Source organism: Paralichthys olivaceus, chromosome 5 (assembly GCF_024713975.1).
Source record: "Paralichthys olivaceus isolate ysfri-2021 chromosome 5, ASM2471397v2, whole genome shotgun sequence".
NCBI lineage: Eukaryota > Metazoa > Chordata > Actinopteri > Pleuronectiformes > Paralichthyidae > Paralichthys > Paralichthys olivaceus.
In genome coordinates, this window is record NC_091097.1 from 7,062,953 (window position 1) to 7,076,308 (window position 13,356).

The 13,356-nt window shown below is 39.4% G+C and overlaps 1 protein-coding gene across 2 annotated transcripts in view; it reads left to right on the forward strand.

The window, feature by feature from the left end:
• asic2 (acid-sensing (proton-gated) ion channel 2) overlaps positions 1 to 13,356 on the forward strand; it is a 326,739-nt gene that overhangs the window by 201,216 nt on the left and 112,167 nt on the right. The window lies entirely within an intron of this gene.

The following is a 13,356-nucleotide window of genomic DNA, read 5'->3' on the forward strand; positions in this document are numbered from 1 at the left end:
TCCTTTGAAACAGCTCTTTTCCAGATTCCAGATTTTATGACGTATCAGTGGATTAGGCCCCTCCCACACTCTTCTCTCAGCACAACCCAGCCGGTTTCACGTCCAGCCTCCGAACCCCTTTCCCCAGTCTGAGCCTCAAAGGCCCATAATCAGCCCGATAAATGTCGTATGCTTTTGGAAGAGAGTAGCCATTCAAGCACACTGGGTCCAGGCCACAATGCTTTGTTGTGCAGTCTGTAAGGGACTGGAGCTGGTTCATTCTCCATGAATCTAATGAGCAGAAAAAATAAGAAACTCTGGTACCACAACGTGAAGATTTGGGTACAGTGAAGAATATTTGATAATCTACCTTGTGTGTCTCCCTACAGCAAATTCACTAATAATTAATGAGGCAGGCGAAAACAGCCTGTTCTGTCTGGAGCGCCAGAGAGAGGCAGAAATACAACTTGCAGCAGTTTTTTATATATATATATATACATATATATATATGTATATATATTTATATTTCATTGTAGAGGTACCAACACTCTTCTGGATGATTTTTGAACTTTACATGTAAATAGATCTTCTTAATGCAGCACAATTACTCTTCTTTTTTTTTTTACTTTCGGATCATGTGTGCTAAGTGATTAGATATGAGCAGGACGTACTGAGGCTTGAACAGAGAGCGAGAGAGCCTGTAATTGAGAGAAGTGTGTCGCTCTGTGCTGACCTCGCCATCTGTCGCAGTTGAGTCGAGTCGCACACGCTTTGACCGTACGGGAGCAAAGCTACCGAAGCGCCTCTGTGTTATTTGTCTTCAAGAGAAACGTATCACTGCCTCTCACCACGCGGTCATGCCTCCCCGCTCAGCCGTGATCCTCGCCTCGCTTCAGCTGGTTAATCCTACACTCCCAGACCTCTAATGGAGGGAACCTCTTTAAGATCTCAGTTACTAGGGCAATAAAGAATAGCGTAGGTGTTGGCGATCATGCCCATAATCAGACTTCATAGATTTGTGTGTTAGCGATAAGACAAGTAGTGGAAAGAAGTGCTCCCTTGTGAGCGGCTGCTTTCTTATGCCGTAGTGGATAACGATCCAGAGAGGATTAAGTTCTCAGACCAAATGTACGTATCTTCTTCCCTTTCTTCTCCCTCAGTCCCCTCAGGCCTTACACTTACTAGATGTTTTCCTCAGCTCAGACTCCATCGGACACAAGTTTTCTTTTTTCAACCAATTTTCAGTTCATACAACAACATTGGGGAATGTGTGACTACTTTCACAGCAGATTACTATTATGTGACCTGTTAGAAGGGTTAAATCTTTACTGGATGTCATAAAGTCATCATGTCAGATGAATGTCAGTTTTTTCTGTCCTCTTTTTCCATTAACCACCACATAAACCCCTCAGATTTTTCTTATGACCAGGGGCAGGGGGTTCTGACCTCCACTGTTGCCATGTGAGCAGATAAAGTGACCCATTCATCACACACTGCTCCAGAGAATGACGGACTCCTTCTGCTTTCAACTGATTGTGTTTTTGGGGGGGAACTAGATCTTATATCTGTGCCTTTTTTGTACTGAATTTATTGATTTGGAAAGAAAGTGTACAGACTTGGCCCGTCCCTGCAGGAAGTCATGCAACTGTCGACCAGCTGGCTTTTAGTTTTCAATTGCTTTCTGGATATTTTCCTGAGACCCCATTTTTTGTTTCTGTCAAAGGCAGACATTCAAGTTCTGCAGTGGTACTACAGACACTTTACAGTAGCAGTGTCTATCTTACTGAACTACAGTGTGCTTCAGAAACAATGATCCACACAGGGAAAGAGGAGTGGAGCTGATTGAAGCAGAGAAGTGTGGCACATTCCAAGCATGGCAGTCTTCCTCAGGCGGTGCCCAATGAGGATTCTGCAAAACAGTATTGGTTTTGTTGTTGATGTTGTTGTGTGCATTTTCAGATTTCTCTGAAGAGCTAAAGGTGAAGTTTCCAAGTTCACAGCTTTAGGATTCATTACGTTTCATTACATATTTGTCAAAAAACGATCCCAAAGACATCCACAGTAATACATACACACATTTTATGTCTTTTCAAGTTGAACATTTGTAATTTTGTTGCTCTTGGATTTTTACTCGATTTAGGCCTGTAATTATTGTCAACATGACAATTCTGGCTTTTTTGTGCTCAATTCTTCCTCAGTCTCTAATTCTCCCGCTGAATCACTGTTTCCTTTGACTGACACTACATTGCTCAGCATGTCATGATTTTCAATGTGAGCTTTTTAAAAAAGGTGCAGCATTTATGTGTCCTGTTTTTAAGAAAGCTTCAACTCAGCTATTCTATGATTCTTTGTTCTTTGTAGGAAGGTCGTTTTATAATCCAAACACACAAATGATTTCCTTGAATTAGAACAGGAAATCTGTAAAGCTTGTAATTGCAGAATCAAAGACTGCACTCGGAAACAAAAGTGAATAGAATTGTGAATAAATGAGCGCCAGCATGACCTCATTGTGTAACTGACAGATTTTTAATATTTTATTTATGAAGAAGTGTTTGCAGGGGAGAATCAGTTTTTCAGAACTTTTTTACAATGTATATTGTAGGCCGCAACAATAACAGATTGCGGGAGCATATGGTTCAGTCTTCTGGTGACGCTTTAGTAAATTGTGCACCGCCTGCCCAATGCAAGCGTGACGGCAACATGTGAAACCTCCTGTCAGCATCTACATTGTATTGGCTCGATGATGTTTTCGTGATGACACAAAATCAATACATGGAAATCATCAACTAATGTGTAAACCTTCCTGCTTTCAGAGGCAGATAAATATTTCTCCTCATGTATTTTACAGCTGTATAAACAGTTTCTTTCCAGATTAATGTTTTATGTACCTATTGCTCAAACTGCTCCACAGGGAATTATAAAGGTTGCACATTCACAACATAAATGCAAATTATGCAGTAAAGCATCATTAAAAGCAAACCAGTTCTGTTATTTAAATATCAATACAACAGTAGAATTGCTTATTCAGTACTTTCTTTATTAAAACTTAAAGTACACTTTTTAGATCTTTGTAGTTACAGGCCCAGTTCTACAGGAGCGTGACATATAATCACATATATTTCACAACTGATTATTTTATAAATTGCAAACACACATTTAACAATGATTTTTCAAGCAACATTAAAGGCATACTATTGCTATTAGCACAAAATGACACAATGTTCAGTGTTATGAATGTATTGATTGTTTGATTCAGATAAAAGCAGCATGTCGATATGTATAACATAGGTGATTATCAATTTTCAAAGGAGAGTCTTGTGTGGGTAAAGGTCTGAAAGAAGAACTTCTACTTGCAATTTAATATGTTTTCTATTATAATAGTCTGGAGTTAAACATTTCCCTTTGGACCTGTGTGGGTTTTCTGTGTGGGTACTGCAGCTTCCTACTGTCACAGTCTAAAGACATGCAGGTTAGGTTGACTGGAGACTCTAAATTGCCTGTAGGTGTGATTGTGATTGGTTGTTTGTCTCTTATATGTCAACGACTGTGAACGACCTTTTAGTTAAATTAAGGAAACCGGTAGTAATTTTCACCCCGAAAATGTAATTAAATGCCTGAGAGATTATGAAGATGTCTTTGCAAATGAGGTGGTGTGGATAATTCCAGAAGCTTCGACGTAAATGCTACCTGGAAGCTCTGTGCTTTTGTTGATCAGTTTATATGAGGCAACATTTGACTCTGCCCTTTGAGTTACTCCCAACAAATTTACACTTTAATTTCTCAACTCCCATCGTGATTATTAGTGCTTTGAAATACTTAATCAGAGTTTTTAAGCACGTTCTTCGTAGTCAGTTTTATGCTGATGACACAGCTGTGTATAAATTCAGTTTTAAACTCCTGGCAGACAACATATCTGTTGTTATAATAGACACATACTGTACACACAACCCTGAAAAACGTTCACCTCATGTACCTCATAATACTATTCCTATTCTCCTTGGGAGGATATTTTTCAAAAGGTAGAGCTCACAACACACTGCGCTGCCATACTTTCCTTTCACTCTTCCACATGTAACCACAGATTACCTTCTCTCAATCATATTAATTCCCCCATGGGGGTGACTTGTACACCCGCTCAGAATTCGTCCCTTTTTATTAAAAAAGATGATTAAATGCAGAGTCTCAGCTCCTCTGCCTATTATGATGAGATCAAAGCAGCCGGGCCGCTGCTTGTGGAAGTAATTCAGCATTCTGTGTGGTACACTCTTCGAAAAAGAGGCGACCTGACTTTGATGACTAAACCATTTATCCCCCACTATTTATCTCACAGTATTGACTTGAAATGCAAGAAAAGTATGGCTACATATGCCCTGTCAGCAGCTGTGTGTGTATGTGTGTGTGATAAAGACACACAAAGAGAATCTGCCATACACTTAACATATCGTTTGAACCATTAATTCTGCATCATGACACTTTTCTATTGATGCTGCTCCTAAGCTTCTGAAGACCTTGTTTATTCCTTGAGGAGGAGATTTGGTGATAAAACATGGTTTGACAAGCACTTAACAGACTTTTTCAGATTTTAATTTCTTCACCTTGCATCAGCTCCAATTTCAACTCTCTAAAACCTCCTGGCCCTGCACATAATCCTTTTTTGTACACTACCAGGTAAAAACTTGAAGTCACTCCAGGTCGCTTCTGGAGACAAACTTCTTCAAATCAGTGCTACTTTTACCCAACTTTAATTAACTGATTGCCTTCAATTCAAAATGGAAAAATCCCTGTGGCCTCTTTTCTTTCACTGGTTCTCCATTAAACCTGTAATATTTATAAAGGACACTGAAATCCTCCCAGGATTAAAGGGATTAGTTTTCTCTGTAGAGCAATAATTAGCTTTGACACTACTGTATGTGAGCGTCCGCATGCAATGGAAACGTAATTACTGCTGATAATTAGAGTTGAATATCTCACACCTGTCTCTTTAATATGCAAAGCAACATGGACATAAATTAATATCAGTGAAGTTCACTTTCATAGGCCATGTGGCATTGTATCCAGATAAGATGAATCTCACTGAGATAAACATTTGGTTGAATAGATGGTGCTTCACTGGTTTAGCTTTGTGGGGGATGCTCTAAATAAATCCCTGGGTGGTTTATCACACTGACAAAGTGTGATAAACATAAAGTTCCAATAAGTAAATCCCTTTATTTGTGAAAATGTGTGCAGGTATGAGAGGCAGATCAAATAGACTAATTGGTAATGGTGAAATACAATCATTACTGTTGACCGAGGCTTCGTTCTTTGCCAGAATAGATTTTCGAACATTTACACTGTACACTTTTACCTGTGTTGAAACACATCAGGGACACACACACGATGACCAACAATTTGCTGTGCACCTCTGCTAAGTAATGGACAGTGGGGAGTCATTATATTCTGTAATGAAACATTCCAGTGTGCATAACCATAGCAATGCATTTGGACAGTTACTATGGTTACGTACAGCCTGATTTATATCAATTAAGTCCACTATAGTTATTGCATTGCAAGTGTGATGCAGGTGTTATGATGTGATTTTATAAAGCGTGCACACACACACACACACACACACACACACGGGTTGAAGCCATTTTTTTGAGTGGGTAACAATGTAATATGTCGTGTTCACGAGCATGAGGATGCACATGCGTGCAACGCGATACAGAAGTAAAGGCTATGATCATCTTCCTTTAGGGCATGAGTGCAGCACACCAGCCTTAGGGAATTAATTTGGAGAGCAATAAAATAATCAGGATAACAAAATCACTGCTGATTTTTTAAACACCAGCTAGGTAAACAGGTGGCTCTCATTGTTTTGTGGGTGTTTGCATTGATGTGGAACAGCAAGCCCCTCCCTCTTTTATTATGTTCCACCCTCTCTAACAGATCACTTCACTCCTGCTGTCATGTCACAGTATTAATAATTCATCCCTGTGGTGAGGCAGATTTAAGGCTGAACCCATCATACCCATAGAATCACCTGCTCTTGAAAAAAAGTTCTACGGCTTCCTCTGAGCCCATTCTTTGACAATAAAGGCCGCTAATGAAAACTGGAGGCTAACAAAAGTCGAGTCAATGAGGACCAGTGTGTGTGTTGGTGACTCATTAAAACTCCCTTTTAGCCACTGGCTGGCCAACATTAGCACGTTCCACCTCTCTGCCAAAGGTACAGGCAGTATGTGCCTTCTCAAGAGATGAAAGGTGACATCTGACCTGAAAAGGAAGACATGATCTAAGAGGGATGTGGTTCCTCTGAGGGGAGCGGAGTTCTGAGTTCATCAGAAAATGGCAACACCACTAGTGAAGACAGGCTTCAGACTATCAGAGAGGGGATTACTGCATCTGTCCTCACAGGAAGGACACAACTGCACTCAGAAAACTTGCAGTTCTATTTGTAATATATTGTGACCATTATAAAAGGTCATGGGAGTCAGACCATCAAATTCCTGAGTGTTCAAATATGTGGCCTTTAGACATCATTAAAAATATGAAGATGGAGTGTGAACTAAGGAGAATGCAGCAGGTTTATAACCATGTGGCTCAGAGGTGATTATTCTGTCACTAAAATATTTTCTCCCAGACTCACATTCAAACTCAGTTTGTCAGAGTTGGCTACAAATTTACTACGACAATTCTACGGCATACTATGTGTAACGTTATTTGTTATTTCTGGCTGGCAGTTGCATGATTGTATGCCAACTGAATTAAAGTACTGAAGATAGTGGGCCTGAATGTTTTTGAGGACATAGATCATCTTCTGGGACATGCACAAATCAAATGAAAGCAAGTCAAGTTAGGTGGATATATATTGGATATATATTATTTAAAAAAAAATTCTCTATTTTGAAGTTTGAAAGAGCATATATTTATCACTTCTGAAATATTTTTTGTTTCTTTCTCGCTGTGATCGCTTGGTGGTGCACTGGTGTTCCCCCGGATCTTTCTCCCCCCAACAAGCAGATTATATTAAAAACAAAATAAAGATTGTATTCAAAAATGTCATGTCTCATAAACAAAGTAATGGAAGTTGATTTGGTGGTGTTTATGGATAAACCTTATTTTAATCTAGGAGCAAAAGACACCTGGATACTTGAGCTGCTTTAGAGAATAAAAAACAGAAAGCAGAAAATAGAGAGAAGCCATCTGGAGTAACTCATCTCGTCTTCTGTGATGTATGAAGAACAATGTAGTGCTTTAGCCTCTCTCTTCTCTGAGCAGCATGGCGTATTATTGAAGCAGACATCTCAGCACAACACTGCTGTTTGCGGTAGGTGATAGAAGCTTTTGTTGCTGTGAATTCGCTCTTATGAATGCTAAATCATTGTGGGTGGAAACAGGCAAAAACCAATCAGGCTGAACACAGACAGTTAGATTACAACATATCCACACAAAGGTTCACTTGCAGTCCATCTTACAGCATGAAGGAGTTGGTTGTCACATTAATTTAGGTAGGAATATGTATTTAAATCACAAGAGAACATTAACTGCTGGTGCAGAAGTAATGCATTAGTATGTTACTTAATAAATTGTGGTTTCAGTTATTGGCACAAAGATAATTGAGGCTTGAGCCTTTCATTTTGTTTTCTTGGTGCATCCAATCCTGGGGCCCCTTGATGTCCAAGTTAGAAAACAGAAACAGCCATACAGAGAAATTTATGAATCAGTTAAGTGGCATTTTGTTTTGTGGGCTTTGCTGCGATCACTGTCACTGCAGATTTCGGACAATGGTTTGGTGTCTGTGAGTTTGGTTGAGGTCCCTTTAGGGTACAAGCACCATGCTTCACACTGCAAAAACCCTCCAACAGTATACTTCAAACTTGACTTCATTATCACTTGCACGTGCACTGATGTCTTTTGCATTTTCATTTAAACTAAATCATCTGTGTGTTGTTTTGTTTTTGGCTCATGTTTCCTTTTTATTCCAAGCAAAATGAATTGGAGCTAGAAAGGCAATTATGGAGTGCATACCTCCACTGAGACAAAAACATAACTTCCTTGGTGCATGTAACAAACCAAAGGGCACTTAGATCCTGCTCAAAGGCCCGTTCATGTAACGTTGTAGAAAGAGAAAAAGAAAACCCTGGATCCACCCGTTTTCTCTGGGGCCGCTCCACAAATTAATTGATTCTTCCTTTGCCCGAACCTCAGCTTTCCACCAACTTTCAATACAATTGATGACGTAGTCTTTGAGTAGTCCTGCTAACAAACAGACAATCAGCAATGAAAACATCATCCCCTTGGCAGAGGTAAAACTACAGATAGAAACCTAAGTTGCATCCAACATAAAAATCTTTCTTTGGCAGTTTTTGCTCTGTTATGTGTAAAATGGCATCATTTGTTTTAAATATCCTTTGATGGGATTTTCTTTGTTTTTTATTTATTACATGTGGACAGTTGGACAAAAATGAAAGGGCCTGAGTGCGTTTGGAGCTTCCAGTTCTTTGGTCGTTTCGTTTTATGTTGTGCCATCTCCAGGAGTGACGCTAAGGATTCTAGGCCACCTAAAAAATATGGCTGGGCCTCCCGCCTCTGCACATCTGGTCTAACACATCCACAGCTTGCATGTCTGAGCGGTGTAACTTAGCTCCCCTGAAATTACGCCCCCCCCCCCCTTTTTAAATCTCCTCTCATTTCTTATCTAAAGAGTTTACAGTCCACTGAGCACATTTATAATGTGGAGTCTCTACCAAGGTCATTTATTCATGAGGTTGCCTCCTGATAAGTCAGCATTAACTGTGGCCAAGCCTGGCAGTCACTGTAAACAATAAGTGTGGATTAAATGATTATAGCAATCAATTCTCTGGGCCATCTATTATGCTCCTGTAGGGCTTCTTAGACCGAATGCTACTTTCTATGGGCCAGCTCTGAACAATAATGTTATTAAGAATGAGAGGGAAACAAAGTAATACATCAATATATTTATTAAAGATAAACACAAAGTCATCATCAAAGCTGGGAGAGACTGTTTTTTGTCTTAAAGAAAAAATAAACTTTGCAATGTAAATATTTGTGGAGCCGATGGAGGCGAAAAATACTTCATCTGTGTATGAATCAATCATCACCAGCATTTATTTTCCGGTGATGTTTGGGTTTTTGGTTTCAGAGAATCTGTGCATCTTGCATGCAGCTTCTGCTGTTTTATCTTATGACAGAATGAAATATAGACAACATTAAGTGACAGCTAACAGCAACAAAAAACCGTTTCATTTATTCTGCAAAGACTTATTTGACTGGCAAAGGTCTTTGAAGCATGACTTTATTCAGAAAGCAACATTCTTCATCCATTCACAATAAACAGACCAATGGTTACAAACAGGCCCTTTTTTTGCACATCGTAGTTGAAACTTTCCGATGCTATTCTCCTAGTACACAACATCATCGCCACCACATTAGCTGAGAAATCAGGCTGCTAACCTGCAGAGCACTTTGTCATTTGCACCCTGCGTCAAAGCGAATTGCAGCTGCTGCCTCTGAACCCCATGTCTGCGCTTTGTTGTTTAGATGCTGATGAGGCGTCTTGGCTCTTTGAAGCCATGTTGTGTCGGAGCAATGATTTCAGTTGGTAGCGTGTTGTTCGCCTGTTAAATATTATTCTGAGGGTTTTTATTGGTTAGACGAAGCTGATGGACCTGCAGTACTGTGTATTCAGCAGTGTTTATACAGTCATTCATATGAAACTTGGAGGTATATCCCTCTTCAGAGATAATTATTTCACCATCACTCTCTCCAGCAGCAGCACGACCCAGCTACTTCATAATCACTGTATAAAGGAGTTAAAATGCTATTTATCAAATGAATGCATTGATCATAACATTGCTTTTGACAGTCTGTCATGCTTGTAGTTTAATAATCAGACTAATAACTGTAAACAAAGAATGAACTGACATGAAAACTAATGTGAAGAGTGGAGATTGGAGTAATACATTGATTGATTACTCATCTGACATACATGATAAATCTCTTTTTACTTTTGTTAATATATATTTTTGAGCAAGCACATCCACATAGAAAAAGCTACACAGTGTCAAATCATGGGACATTTGTTGCCTTATTTTTGCTTCAATGAAAAATTTAGCTCTGAAAGTGTTAGGATTATGGGGTAGAAAGTCCAGTTAAACCCACAGGTTTTTTTTAACAGCTTGTTTACCACATTTTACTGCCACTGAGGAAATCAGTTACTGACACATGTCTATGAGTTGAGCGTTTTCTCTCCATGTCTCCCTGCACAGACACACCGGGGTCCGAACAGTCTGCCAAGTAGCTGTCAACTGCTGGTGTCAAAGAAAATGAGAATGTCAAAAAGACAAAAACAGTCCATGTGAAATAATGAATTTAGGGCAGTAGACATGTGATTGGGGAATTCCTATTTTAAGCTTTAGTTGGAGTAAAAGTGAAATTATGATTTGGTTCATCTTAGTGTTTGGCCAAATACTGTAATAACTGCCTGTCCCAAATTGAACTAAATTTGAGACTGTTCTTTAAAAGGAAATCAGCCCATAGGTTGTCAGTGGCAGCAGCTTATTATTATTAACACCAGGTTGATGTGTCTGCCAATTCAGAGCTATAGGAGACCCTCATAAAAGACATATGGTTGGAAAGCTTTAATATTTGTAACTTCTGAAAGATTCTCATGAAAGCCACACATTTGCATAATTTTCCAGAACCGACATCAGGCATTGAATGAAGCCAGTTTCAAAATGCTTGTTTCATTTTGTTGACACATTAGAGCCTTAGATGTTCACCAAGGGGGTTTTGGATATATCTTTTTATCACTCCATAAATCAGAAAATACATTTAACAGCCATAAAAAAAATCAATTTTTGTTTCTGCAGGTTTTGGTCTACATATCTGCTGCTGAAGTGGAGGTTTCTGCTTCAGGATGCTGAGTATCTGAAAATAACCATTAAATATATGTTTTTTATCCAATGAGATTTTTTATTTACTTGTAAATCTTCCATTGTGCTAAAGTTGCTGATACAGAGAAAAAGGGCACGTTCCAATCCAACAACATTGTGTTGGAGAGAAAGAGCTTTAAAAAGACATGGTGCCGTGTAGTAAGACATTATGGCAAGCCAATGAGGCCCAAATCTGAAACTGACCAACTCATGAAAAACAGTGTTTGCCTGACGTGTCTCACCTTCTCTCAGCACTGACCTTTTACACTGACACTGGCAACTTTTATTGAGCTCTGTTGACAGTTACCTGGAGCCTTTTGTGCCTTTTCTCTCACTGCGTCTTTGTTGCAGTTCAGGTTCTTTTTCCATGTTTTCACCTGCATCCTCTACATGTCTTTATTGATAAGGACACCCTCAGCATCACCATTTACTTCACATTCCACCGACACTCAGCCAGCATGTCTTAGTCAGTCGTGCACCAATCTGGGATGATTCTAATGTCGTACACAATATCCACAAATCGTTTGGATAAAAGGTCAGTTGAAATGAGTTGGCAATTAACAGACGGTAGACATTTCTTTTCTTTCACAGCTTAAACTGTTTTCTGTCTTCTCTTTTTTCACAAATTTACAGTTTCCAATTAAAGCAGGTAACCTTCAACAAATCCCATTACTGAGATATCCTGTGACAACATGTGTGACCTTTACAATTAAAACTCCATCTGCTGTAATGTGTGACAGTTAAGGCAACATGTGAGGCTTATTGTCTATTCTGTATATATTGAGGAATGTGACACCTGTAATGTCTGAGACAATACTGTTTTCAGCAGCAGTCCGATCAGCTCTGTACTGATGAAGGCGTTTACACACCTTCCACACACGTTTAATTGTGCAAACAGTACAACGATTTGTATCATTTCACCCTTCTATTTTTAGTATTTATTTTTTTAACAATTAGATTGTGTCTGTATGTCCTATTTGTGTGTCTTTGGGTGAGATATGGGATGTTTGAATTTCCAAATGGGGATGAATACATTATCTATCTGTATATCTGTCCGCTGATCATCTGTGTGTCATCAGAAACTTGAATTTCCTTTGGGTCCATCGACCAAACATGACCTAAAAAACTCTCCTGCAATCAAGACATAGAGGGTGACTAAATGGCACCATGGTCTCTGTAAGCATAATGGCTAAAGCTTTTACTGTGGCAATGACATGATTAACTACAGTTCCGTCCCTATAAATGTCCGTAAGTGGTCACACTGGAGCAGACGGCTTTAGCCCAAGCAACAAGACCATTGCCGCTTGTTAAAGCCAGTGAAATATCCACCTCCTGTCAGGGTACAAAGATAAAGCCAAAATACTGAATACTATGAATACAGCTTCTGCCATTTTGCACTGGTGATCATGGAGTGTAGCTGTGATATGAAGGTTTTGTTAATATACCAGCTTTACTAATCATGAGTCATTCTCAGCTATCTATCTATATCTCTACCTAAAAGTTGTTTTTTTTCCCCTTTTGGTTTTCTCTCTTTTCTCTCCTGTTGGGTGAGGCTGAAAGCCACTCACCTGACCCGGCTCCTGAATAAAGCCCCTGATCTTTTTAGATTCTAGGTTAAGGTGGCAATTCTAACTTTTTTTCTTCTTAAGCCTCCCACCTGGAACAGAGTGCCCCTCAGGTATTGTGCTGAGGTCAAAAGCTAAAGGCAAAATGGTCGAGCATCGTCTTCATCGTCTCTTTGGGCTCTGTGAACCAGTTTCCCAGCTGGATCGGATTCAACAACTTCTATGTGAGCAAGCAAAATGTGTTTGCCAGGGAGTCTTTTTTTTTGAGAGGTGTAGAGCTTTCTGTTTTTATGCTCTGGTGCAACTATATATATTGTTTTTTTGCTTGTCACACTTACATCCTTTATTTGACTTAATATACATATCGTCCCTCAAGGAAAACTTCACAGTTTGTGCTCGTCTCTTTCAAGAGTGACTGTAGCACTTTTGAGAAAAGATGGTTGCCTTTACAATCACACCTGTCGGACTATAAACTCACCTGCCTGTTCAAACAACTGTGTTGGTAGGATGAGAGTAACGACACCTTCCCTCAACTCAACTTTCACAGGAATCAGTTTCTGCAAGGCAGGAGAGTTGTGGGGCGGAATGTCACATGTTGTGGAATTGACTAAAATGATTTTTGTAGCAAGACACCTGGGGGTGAGGTAGTGTTGCCTGAGCTTGTTGTGGAATTTGATTAGAAATCATGTTTTTGTAAACTTGTCTAGTTTTGACTCTGACAGGGGCTGTTTATTCCTCTCTGCACCATGTGTCCTTATTTGTTCGTCTGTGTTATTTAACATTGGCATTTATTTGTATATTTGTCATTGTACATTAAAATGTTTCTCTTTTTGCTGCCAAAAAGGCTCTGAAACCTGACCATAGATGTGTCACAT